At 43.7% G+C, this 10,704-nt stretch overlaps 1 non-coding gene across 1 annotated transcript; it reads left to right on the top strand.

Annotated features, from left to right (window-relative positions):
• Window positions 1-1,840: 1,840 nt before the first annotated feature.
• On the top strand, window positions 1,841-1,925 carry TRNAR-UCU. Its single transcript is given in 2 exon segments — window positions 1,841-1,877; window positions 1,890-1,925. It is a non-coding gene; the product is annotated as a tRNA-Arg (tRNA).
• Window positions 1,926-10,704: the final 8,779 nt, after the last annotated feature.

The following is a 10,704-nucleotide window of genomic DNA, read 5'->3' as shown; positions in this document are numbered from 1 at the left end:
TCCTCCTAAGGGCTCATGCACGTGGCCGTACGTATTTTGTGGTCCGCAAAAAACGAATCCGCCAAAAATATGGATGACGTCCGTGTGCATTCCGTATTTTGCGGAACGGAACAGCTGGCCCCTAATAGAACAGTCCTATCCTTGTCCGTAATGCGGACATGTTCTATTTTCTTGCGGAACGGAAATACGGAAACGGAATGCACACGGAGTAACTTCCAGTTTTTTTTTTTGGGGGGGGGGGGACCCATTGAAATGAATGGTTCTGCATACAGTCCGCAAAAAAAAAAAAAAGGAACGGACAAGGAAAGAAAATACGTTCGTGTACATGAGCCCTAATGGTCTGTGAACATGAATGAAACATATGGCATTCACGTTGCGTCCATGTTTTTCACGGACCCATTGACTACAATGGGCGTGATGGATCTGTAAAACACGGATGTGTGAACACAAATACTAAAATGAATGGGTTTCGTGTGCTGTCCAAGGAGAACACATACTGCACACGTCCGTAAATCACTGACGTGTGAACTAGGCCTTAGTCTAAAACTTCTAAATAGTCAAAGGAGGCGCAAAAGCCTCCAAAACAGGCGCACTTTCAATAGTAAATAGCATTTTTTTCAAACGCTATACTAAGCGTGCCCCCATATACATGTCTATGACAGCCGACGTCACAAACCGGCAGGCCTTATGCATGCCGCCGTGTCCGTGTTTTGGCCGTCCTTGTATATTCCATATATTTCTTACTCCCACCCTTAGGGCTCATGCACACGACCGTATGTATTTTGTGGTCTGCAAAGAAATAGGGACGACATCCGTGTGACATCCATATTGCATGCGTTCTTTTTGCGGATCCATTGTAACAATGCCTGCCCTTGTCCGCAAAACGGACAAGAATAGGACATGTTCCATCTTTTGCGGCGGAGCGGCCATGCGGAATGCACAAGGAGTCATTTCCGTTTTTTTTGCAGACCCATTGAAGTGAATGGTTCCGCATACGGGCCGCAATAAAAACGGAATGGACACAGAAACAAAATACGTTTGTGTGCAAGAGCCCGTAGATAGGACTATTCTCTTTTGCAATATGGACCATGGACCAAGACATGTTGCGGAATGGCCACACGGATCAGCAACAAAATACGGATGCATAAAAATGGGTCAGTGTGCATTCTGCAAAAAAAATTAGTCTCCTGCTCCTCCCGGCAGACCTCACACCAGGTAAACGTTATAGAAAATGAGGTAACAAGCAAACTATACCCCACCTGCCATTTCAGCCCTCAATTTATACAACAGGACGTATATGGGGGCAATGTGTGACGCAACTGCAGTGACTTCTCTAAGGATACGCATACCCCACTTGCCGAAACTGTGTCAAGCTCACCCTCTAGCGGCCACATCTGGTAACGGCGCCCTGATACATCTGCAACCATACAGCGAATTATAAAAAGGAGACATTTTCCCGAAGACCAAACATAACCCAAAGTAAACGAAAATGTCCCTGCACAGGGAAGAAAACCTAAAACCTTCTCTAGCTCTCTAGTGCTGCTGACAGAACCTTGCGCATGCGTGTTGTAGGAATTTTCCAGAGCTGAAAAAAACAGAGGCGCATGCGCTCTTCTTCTCTATTGCGAAATCACGTCGGTCCCGCACTGTTTGGTGGAATTTTCCATCTTTCTCTCCGCGTTCCGTACAGTGTGTGTGTCCTGCGGCGGGACAGAGCGTCCTGACTGGGTTTGCGGGTCGTGCGTAACACCAGACAAATAAAAATAACGTGACGAGGTGGTTGCTGTGGTGGCGTAGAGTATTTTATTGGTGTACGTTATTTCCTACGAGTCCAACAGGTGGCTCCGTGGCGCAATGGATAGCGCATTGGACTTCTAGTGGATGAAGAGATTCAAAGGTTCCGGGTTCGAGTCCCGGCGGAGTCGCGTTTTCTTTTCATGTTTTTTTTTCTTCTCAAATTTATTGGAAATGTTTGATTTTTTTAAAAAATTAAATCATATAGAATAAGCTGTTTGCCTTTAATCGAGTAAAATTACAGAAAATATGTGGAGTTATCTAGAGGGACATATGATGGTAATCTCAGTGCTATATAAGTGAATATATTATATAATTTATATTATATATAGATTAGTATATAATTTATAGGCTGCGTTCTTATAGCAATGGCAGGTTCTATCGGTGGTTTAGTCACCTTGAGGGAGATTTATTATGGCTGTATGGCAGTTTACCAGCAGCGAGTAAGTGCCTGGACACAGGTGAGCATTAGCTTTTAGTTTTTTTTGTGTGTGCCAACGTTGGGGGACATTAGTGAAGGCATAGTAGTGGCAAATTACTACATCGGGGCAATATGGGGGCAGTGTGAGGGCAAACTACTATGTGGGGGAAATTACTATGGGGGGTTTCTATGTGGCGGAAATTACTATGTGAGGGCAAATTACTTTATCGGGGCAGTGTGGGGGACATTGCTATTGGGGAGGCACTGTAGGGGCATTTCTATTACAGGGACATATTAGGAGACATTATTTTTGGGGGCATTATTACCTGGAGCGCAATATACAGTATTATTACTGTGGGCACTCTAGGGGACATTATAATTGCTGTGGACACTATAGGGACATTTGTGATAACTTATCAAACTGGTGTAAAGTAGAACTGTCTTAGTTGCCCATCGCAAACCAATCAGATTCCACCTTTAATTTTTGACAGCTCCTTTGGAAAATGAAAGGTGGAATCTGATTGGTTGCTATGGGCAACTAAGACAGTTCTACTTTACACCAGTTTGATAAATGACGCCAATTATGTCTATGGGGTCACTATTTTTAAAGCAGTATAGTACCTGGGGCATTGAGGAGCACCACGGGCACAGTATTGGGAGTGGCAGCAGGATGACACTGTGGGGACACCAGGATGGGAAGGTTGATGGAAAAATTGAGAAATCTAAAATGTCTGTGTAACAAACTCTGTGGAGACGAGATGCGGCACTAGATCACATTTTGGTGCATTATTTATGCAGTTTTTGTTGTGAATTTTCAGTTTATATTAAAAAACAAACAAAAAAAAAAACGATTCTACAGAAGGTGCAGAATCGCACAATTGACATGCTGCAGGTTTCTAAATCCCCACCACAGGTCAATTTCCGTACAGAAGCAAAATGCAAAGTGTACATGGTATTTGTGTGATCTTGTTGCTATAACGCAGCGTTTTTTCAGCACGAGAATCCGCAACGTGCGCCGTTACCCTGCCTCTATAACCGTATAAGAAAACACAGCAGAGGGCCACTACAAAAACATATGCTGCATCGGCTTCATTTAGCCCAAAATGTGAATTACGATGGGACCCTATGGGCAGCCTCTTCACTTCCCACATTTACAGCTGACTGAAGGCTCAGAGGCCGAACACGTCCTGCTCTGTGAGACGATCAGTGGTGGGACAGCAAAAATAAAGTGCCCTTTGGCACAAAAAACAAAACTCAGTGACGAGTCTACTCTGTTTAGGAGGGGAGCGCTCCCCCCGACGCTCTCTGCGGTGACTGATGACTGGCTGCATGCAGATACATAGCAGTCCGCGAATCCCTTGTTGTCCGGGTACAAAAAGTGCCCACCTCAAGTATACAGAGGACCAGTGGCAGATCATAATAGGGACGTCCCAGGCCTCATGTTCTTGTGGGGCCCATTGCCGCCCAAAACAAGGAAGGAGCCCATCCCTCAGGGGGATAATAGGAGTGTCAGGGTCCAGGCTGTCTGCTCACATTCACTTGGGTTGGGGATTTTACACAATATATGTGGTGGGGTTTTCTTTAATATTTACAAAAATAAAATAAAAATAACTATGGGGTGGAATGCAAAAGAGGTATGGTCAGGGCAAATGGAGGAAGGTTGCCCAAGATGGGTGAACAGCCCCTGGCCTATGATACACTTTTTTTTTAAATTAATTATCTTTATTAATTAATATATCAAACAAGTTACAATACAAGAAAGAATACAGAAAATAATTTTTTCCCTTCCCTTTTACCCACCCCCCTCCCCCTACCTGTGGTGCGACAAAAAAAAAAAAAAAAAAAAAAAATAATAATATAATAATAATAATGTTATCACAGCTAATCTAATCAAATCAAATCCTCCAACCACCCCATATCTTAGTCCACTTCTCCTCAGCTTCCCTCTGTTTATACATGATTTTCTCATAGTTTTTTACCTTATCAATTAGATTTATCCATATATTTACATCTGGAGTATATCGAGCAAACCAGGTCCGACTGACCAAAACTCTGGCCAACATCAGTATCCTACCTAGGAAGATCTTTTGGTACTTATGGTTATTTATTTTGGAAAGATCATTAAGCAAGAATACTTGTGGTTCAAAAGGGATTCGTATTTTTAGTTTATACGTAATAAAATTATTAATGGTATTCCAATAATTTATGAGTTCTGGGCAGGTCCAGATCATATGAAGGTAGTCCGCTCCTGGGGTATCGCATTTAGGGCAGTTAGACGTGTCTCTTAGTCCACATTTATTCATCCATAAAGGGGTGATATATAATCTGTGGCAAATATTAAAATGTACTAGAATATGGTTAAAGTTCTGGGATAGTGAGCCTAAATTCCCAAAAATATTCTCCCACCCTTCTGATTGTAAATTCGGACAATCCATCTCCCACGCTCTTTGTCCTGGTGACTGTATATCACTAAACCGTGCCTTGAGTAATAGCTTATATATATTTGAAATCTTCATTCTAGACGGTGTCCCCCCCCTACCCAGTCATTCAAGAAAGATGAACTGTCTATATCCAACACCAGTTTATCGTCCAGACTAGATAGTGCTGAACGCAATTGAAAATATCTAAGCCATGAAAAGTTTTCTATATTATGTGTCATCTCTATAAATGGCTTAATGTCTCTATCCTTAACTACCTGTGAAATATAGAGAATTGTATTCTTTTGCCAAAATGTGTCAACTGCAATATCATCTAGCCTATGTGAGGGCTCTTTCACACTTGCGTTCTTGTCTTCCGGCATAGAGTTCCGTCGTCGGGGCTCTATGCCGGAAGAATCCTGATCAGGATTATCCTAATGCATTCTGAATGGAGAGTAATCCGTTCAGGATGCATCAGGATGTCTTCAGTTCCGGAACGGAACGTTTTTTGGCCGGAGAAAATACCGCAGCATGCTGCGCTTTTTGCTCCGGCCAAAAATCCGGAACACTTGCCGCAAGGCCGGATCCGGAATTAATGCCCATTGAAAGGCATTGATCCGGATCCGGCCTTAAGCTAAACGTCGTTTCGGCGCATTGCCGGAGCCGACATTTAGCTTTTTCAGAGTGGTTACCATGGCTGCCGGGACGCTAAAGTCCTGGCAGCCATGGTAAAGTGTAGCGGGGAGCGGGGGAGCAGTGTACTTACCGTCCGTGCGGGTCCCCGGGCGCTCCAGAGTGACGTCAGGGCGCCCCAAGCGCATGGATCATGTGATCACATGGATCACGTCATCCATGCGCATGGGGCGCTCTGACGTCACTCTGGAGCGCCCCGGGAGCCGCACGGACTGTAAGTATACCGCTACCCCGCTCCCCACTACTACTATGGCAACCAGGACTTTAATAGCGTCCTGGGTGCCATAGTAACACTGAACGCATTTGGAAGACGGTTCCGTCTTCAAATGCTTTCAGTACACTTGCGTTTTTCCGGATCCGGCGTGTAATTCCGGCAAGTGGAGTACACGCCGGATCCGGACAACGCAAGTGTGAAAGAGGCCTAAGTGCACATTGTGCCAAAGAGGCGTGAATGTAAGTGAACCCTTTACCTTCAACCATGTCCTAGTAGTAGCCCACATTTTCAGGAGAAGTTTTATAGTCTCTCCGTAGCCCGGCTCATAGCTCTTCAGTAGCCCGGATTCCAACAAAGTGAATATGTTATTATGAGCGTGGCTACCTACCAACTTCCCCAACAGTGCACTATTTTCTGATTCGTAGCACATCAATAGCTGGGCAGCAATAAAATACCCTTTAAAGTAAGGGAGATTTAAACCCCCGCACTCCAGTGATTTATACAAGTATTCCAACTTTATCCGAACTCGTTTTCTTCCCCACATTAAATCATTAATTATTCTTTCCATGAGTTTAAAGTATTTATCTTGTATCCAAGTAGGTGTATTCCTGAGCAGAAATTGTGGTAGTATCACCATTTTGACCAGTGAAACTCGGTCAGCTCTAGATAGGGGAAGTCTCAACCAGATCCCTATTTTAGCTCTAATCTTTGCTATTATGGGGATCAAATTAAGTTGTACAAAATTTTCAACCCGAGGTGATATAATCAAACCCAAGTATTGAAAAGTGTCAACGATATCCAACTGTGTCACAAAAGCCTCTTTCTGTGGCAGGGGGTCTATTGGCATCAAACTGGTCTTAGACCAGTTTATAAGAAGACCGGACACCTCACCAAATGCTTTAACCATTTGAATAATTCTAGGAAGAGTTATTTCCGTTTGGTCTATAAAAAAAAGAATATCATCCGCATATAAAGAGATACGGTCTTGCACTCCTAGCGTACCAAATCCTTTAACCCGATCGTCCTGCCTAATGGCCATCGCAAGGGGTTCAATGTAAATATCAAATAACAATGGGGATAGTGGGCAACCCTGCCGCGTGCCTCTATTTAAATCAAAACTAGTAGTCAGGATCCCATTGAGACTTAGTTTTGCCCTGGGAGATCCATACAAAAGTTTGAGAATGCCTATAAATCTTTTCCCAAAGCCCATCCTTACCAGAACCTTCCAGAGGAAGCGCCACTCCACCCTGTCAAAGGCCTTAGAGGCATCCAGTGACAGGATGGAGCGAGCGGTCCCCCCAGGGGCCTGTATATTGGCAAAGAGCCGATGCAGATTACGATGGGTGCCCTTGTTTTGAATAAAGCCATTCTGATCTGGGTGGACAATGGAGGAAATAACCCTAGAAAGCCTTGTGGCTAAAAACCCTCGCAAGAAGCTTTACATCTGCATTAAGCAGTGAGATTGGTCTATACGATTCTAGATCTACAGGATCCTTGCCTTTTTTTGGAATTAATGTTATTACAGCTTCCATCATTGAATCTGGCAGCTTCCCATCCTCCACTGATTCAGAAAGAACCTCCAGCAATCTGGGGAGAATACAATCCCCATATTTACTATAGAATTCATATGGGAGTCCATCTGAACCAGGGGTGGAGTTGGCCGAGCATAGTTTAATAGCTCCCTCAAGTTCCTGAATTGAAACCTCCACTTCAAGTGCTTTCTTTTGCGCCTCAGTAATAGTTGGAAAAACAATCCCATCAAGATAAGAATCCATCTTATCATCTTTGATCTTAGATTCAGCTTTATACAGATCCAGGAAGTAGTCCACAAAGGCCTTCTCTACCGGACCCTGTCCACTAACCATCCTACCATTAATCAGTCGAACATTATCTATATATTTTTTTAGATTGTTGGCTTGAGATCACTCTGGACAGAAGTTTACCAGGTCGCCCTGACTCCGTAAAGTGTTTTTGCCCTTTTAAAAAAAAAAAGGCTCTGTTGGGCCTTATCCAATAGGAAGTTAGAGTATACTTGTGTGGCCCTTTGCATATTTTCCCTATTCTCCTCAGTCATATTCGTATAGAAGGATTCTATCGCCAGTGATGCAAGTTCTTCTAGGTTTTTCTGTTTTTTCCCATACTCCTTTCTAAGGTTCGCGATATTACTGACCATCATTCCCCTCATATACGCCTTAAAGGTGCCCCATACCACTTGAATTTTTGCTGAGCCATAGTTGTTATCCCAAAATCGGCCAATTTCATTCTGGATTATTTCATGTGTCTTTATTACTGATAACCAATAGGGGTTTAATCTAAAAGGGGGTTTTTGTATGTGTCTTTCCTGGGTTAAGCAGAGTTCAAGGAGTAACGGCGAATGGTCCGATATTGACCTTGTTTCATATTTCATTCGCTTTACCATTTTCACATATTTACTACTTATCAACGCAAGATCTATTCTAGACATGGATTTACCTGCTTTACTAAAACATGAAAAAGCCCTTTTCCCCTGTCCGAAGTATCCCCAAACATCTTCAAAACCAGCCTCCAAGCAAAACCGTGCCAGGGGAGAGCCCTGAACCCGACTATCTCCCTTGACGCTCATAGAGACCCTATCACATAGAGGATCAATGACACAGTTGAAATCACCAATAATCATTGTTGGACACTCTGGCCATCTATCCATAAATAATAAAGATTTAAGAACCGAAAAGGAAAATGGCGGTGGAATATAGACAAAAGCCAAGATACATGTCTTCCCCCTAACCTACAATATAGGAAGATAAATCTCCCCTGATGGTCGACAGAGGATGCCTCGCAGACAAAAGTCAATCTGTCTATGTATCAAGACAGTAACACCTCTGGAGTGGCTGGAAAAAGTAGAATGATACGTATGCGCAGCCCATCCCCTGCCGACCATCCTGGTGGTCTCTTCAGTAAGATGGGTTTCTAACAAACATACTATTGCTGGTAAGTGGACCTGTGTCAAATCGAAAACTGCTTGTCTTTTTCCTCTGTCCCCCAAACCGCGTATATTCCAAGCAATAATTCGGCCTATGATACACTTAACCCACTGCTGCAGAAAACTCATAACTCAGGTTAGCCACAGTAAGAACCTGACCCAAACTGTGCTGCTTTTAATATGGTCACACAGCCCTGTTCTCACAGGAGATAACCCAGCTCCCCACCTGTGGGCAATTCCCAGAAGCACGGATAGCAGGTACCTATCTCGGCACAAAAGTATGCAAAAATCCAGCTTCCATAAAAATCCGTAGGTTAATTATGCAAAACGGTAAAAAGCCATGCACACAGACAACAGCACCTATGCATTTTGGGTTATTACATAAAAGACCCTTAGGCCTCTTGCAGACAAGCATGAACGGATGAGGTCCAGATGCGTTGCGAATGCGTTCAGTGAAAAACGTACGATTTTGCAAGCAAGGACATTCAGTTTTGTATGCAATCGCGTTCAGTTCAGCTTTTACCGCGCGGGTGAAATGCGATTTAATGTGTTTTGCATGTGTGTGATATAAAAAACTGAAGGTATACAAACAATATCTCTTAGCAACCATCTTTGAAAAACGCATTGCATCCACACTTGCTTGCGGATGCGATTTTCACGCAGCCCCTTTCACTTCTATGGGGCCTGCGTTGCGTGAAAAATTGCAGAATATAGGACATGCTGCGATTTTCACGCAACGCACTAGTGAGGCGTGAGATCCAACGCTCATGTACACAGCCCCATTGAAATGAATGGGTCCGGATTCCATGCGGGCGAAATGCGTTCGTATCACGCATTGCACCCGCTCATCCCCCGTCGCGGACTGCTCTTAGCTGCCCCCCAGATGTTTTGATCCACGCAATAGGGAGATGCAGCAGCCGCAGTGCTGGGATCAGGAGCAACACAGGTGCCGGGGAGCAGGGTAAGTATAACCTATATGAGGTGGGAAGGTGTCGTAATAGGGGTTGGATAACCCCTTTAAGCTACAGATCCCAGTGCCAATGTTTTGGGAATGTCAAAATCAAATATACCCGACCCTCCTTCCCACCACCCAAATCTACCATCGAGGAACAGTCGCAGCAACTCCATACACATTAGATGGTTGTATGGTCCTTCCAAATAGTGGTGGGTTTGGGCGACATTCTTCTAATCTGTAAGGCCACATGACACAGGGCACCTCTGATGACAGATCCACACTTTCAAGGCATTGTGACACAGCCATATATCAAGTATAGAATGGACACATTAAAGACACAGAAGTACTTTATCCCACCATCTGTTTATTTCAAGTAACAGGAAAAAAAGGTTAAAATTACAGTAATTCTAATAAATCAAAAATACAAAAAGGCAACAAATGTGGCAGAGCGGTCCTGTGAGGGGCACACCACAGGCGGTATACCGTGTCATGGTTTCCATCTAACCCCATTACAGGGAAACGGGGCCCATCGTGCGGCAGATCCAGCGAAGTCTTGCGGCTTGTAATAAAACAAAATGCAAAAGTGGTATTTCTTCCGAGGGATGTGTGACATGCATACGTAAATGTTACTAGCTGCCCTAGATGTATGCAACATGTCAGGAAGGATAAGACACAGGTCTCATGATGGAGCTGTTTAAAGACAAAAGTAATGGGATTTACATAGTGCGTGAAAGCCAGAGGGTCAGTAATATATACAAGCCAAAAGCGAAGGGCCGCCGACAGACTAGATGTTTGCTTCCATCATCGAATCTACAAAATGCCTCTTGGAAAGCGATTATGCTGAGCAACACCATATACATCTCAAATGACAGCGGACAGACCCCTGAACAGAGATATGCAAAGGGAGAACTGGCTTAGCTTCCCGGAGCAACCAATCAGATTCCACCATTTCACTTTTCAGAGCTTCTTTGGAAAAGGAGAGGAATAACCCGATTGGTTGCTATGGGCAGCTAAGCCAGTTTCCCTGTGGAATAGTTTTGATCAATCTCCCCCAAAATGTACATAATAATTTGAAATATATCCATTTCTGTAAATCCCGTTTAACTGAGATAAAATGTGATGCCGGTATTCTGTCAAACAGATAAACATAGTGGAAATGTAAAACTACCAAAGTAATTATTTCTGAACGTAAAGACAAGCCTGATCTACAGTAGATCGGAGGTCCCCAACCTTTTGTATGAGCCAAATTCG

This window comes from Bufo bufo, chromosome 9 (genome assembly GCF_905171765.1).
Source record: "Bufo bufo chromosome 9, aBufBuf1.1, whole genome shotgun sequence".
Lineage (NCBI taxonomy): Eukaryota > Metazoa > Chordata > Amphibia > Anura > Bufonidae > Bufo > Bufo bufo.
This window is presented reverse-complemented; position numbering and strand designations above follow the sequence as displayed.